The 2,042-nt window shown below is 36.7% G+C and overlaps 1 long non-coding RNA gene across 1 annotated transcript; it reads left to right on the forward strand.

Moving 5' to 3' along the window:
* The first annotated feature begins 266 nt into the window (after positions 1 to 266).
* Positions 267 to 1,012, forward strand: LOC149214907 (uncharacterized). The gene is made up of 3 exons (XR_016250441.1): positions 267 to 500; positions 625 to 739; positions 851 to 1,012. It is a non-coding gene; the product is annotated as an uncharacterized LOC149214907 (long non-coding RNA).
* The last annotated feature ends 1,030 nt before the right edge of the window (positions 1,013 to 2,042 follow it).

Below are 2,042 nucleotides of genomic sequence, written 5' to 3' on the forward strand. Positions count from 1 at the left end.
ATATTATCCAAATCAAACGAAAGAAAACGCAATTTGCATTATATAAGACAGTGAATTCGCGTTGTCTATCGTCATGACGTTTGCATCATCCCTGACCTGGCAAACCTGGGTTGTTTCTCGCCATTTCTATTAATAGTAATTGTGTACCAAATAATAAAATTTTGATTCGCCGCGATTCGATAAGATGAGTGTACAAACCTGGGTTGTTTCTCGCCATTCCCATTGGTTTGATTTGCATAATATCTGTGTACCAAATAACAAAATTTCGATTGGCCGTGATTCGATAAGATATGTGTACCCAAGGCGTTTGATTGATTGGACCGAACGGCGAATGACGACCAGAGACCATCCCAACCTTACCTGCCTGAGATTCGTTCCTCCCAGTTCTACCTCTAAACGATACTGTACACTGGCATGCATATATGCGCACTACCCTGTACATACCTATGTGCGTTGACAATCTGCAATTTCTGGCCGAACCTGTTCAAGACAAGGACAAGGTTAGAAAACCTGCAATTTTCCTTTACCTCTCTTTATTTTCCAATTTTCTTCTTTCAAAAAACATGTCTGTTTTAACATTTTCTATTTCTGTAATAAACGATTTCTATTTCTATGTGATTGGAGGTTTTTACAGTTCGAGATTATGTTGTCACTATTACTTCTGGAAAAAATTGTCTAATGCTCACAGATTTTTCAGGAAGCAACAACAGATTACACAGTATTTCTACCCTTTCCTTCCGTAAGTTAATCCTTATAATGGAAATACAGATCTAGAATGTTATTTAATTCTGTGATAAGCTATTTATATCCTTGGGGTTTATGTAAGTTATTGCTTATCACGGAAATAGAGATTTAGATTGCTCTGTATGAAGATTTACATGTGATTTGAGCGGCTATGGGCGCTGCTGCAACGGGAAGGGTGTTTATCGTCAGATCTTTTTCTTCTCAACCCTATTGTAGCTACCAGTGTCCGTTTTATGCTTGAAAATTGACGAAGCACATATACTGGATCCATGGAGTCCTCCAAGGAGCCGAAACGATTGTTTGATTTGGATTTATGCGCTGGGCATCAAAAGGAAGGCTCACAGAATGAAAGAAATCGAGTTGAGGCCAAACGCCAGCGCACAGCAGTAGAATCTACTGAAGGAAATTTCGAGGAATTTGTTGCTATAATGAATAGAATTCAATATATGAAAAGTAAGCACATGAACTTCAGTGTCTCGGAGGAGAAATCAGTCCAAGAAAAGTTGGATGTCAAAGTTATCAGAACTAAATCGCCATACCTACCCTCGTTCCAGTGGGAAGACTTTGGTTTTGATACGAAGAATAATCCGAGCAGTTCCGAGGTAAAGGGAAAACAAGGGAATCGATCTGCTACCTATCCTAAAACGGATTCTTCGTCGGATGCATATGAAAGGTGCCCTAATGAATGTTTCGATCTGAACGTGGAGGCCTCGTTAAACATACAAACTCTTTAGGGTTATAAACCTTTGCTTCAATCTCAAATGGAAGTCTGTACAGGTAAAAAGTAAGTTATATATATATATGGAATCTACAGTGTACAGTGCGATCTAACCAGAAACTTGGTTGGTGGAATCGCAGGATCTAAGATAGGCTGTTTTGATATAACCCAGATAGCCATGTTTTTGTATTTTTTTAAGTTATTTTCATCGGCATTTTTTTGAAGTTATTTTCATCGGCTTATTGCTCATATACTTATGTGAATCTAATTGTTACAATAAGAATAGGCTTTTATAAATTTCAATTTCAAAATATTCTCAAAATTTACCATTAAAATTAAAAATATATTTTTTTTCCATTCTATATATACCATACAGTTCACATATACCATACATGTCGCTTGAGCATAGTCTAGTTATGCGGATTGAGGTTTCCATTTGTCTGAACACCATGCTTCCCGGATGGAGTTATACATTTCTTATACACTTGCATAATTAGCATTATTTACAGATCCATCTAACCGAAATATTTTTACAATCTCACATTTCGTACATTTTATGTATTCACATTTCATATGTGAA

Source organism: Pinus tabuliformis, chromosome 1_1 (assembly GCF_031772625.1).
Source record: "Pinus tabuliformis cultivar Carrire ecotype Pingquan chromosome 1_1, CPIR1, whole genome shotgun sequence".
In the NCBI taxonomy this organism is placed as follows: Eukaryota; Viridiplantae; Streptophyta; class Pinopsida; order Pinales; family Pinaceae; genus Pinus; species Pinus tabuliformis.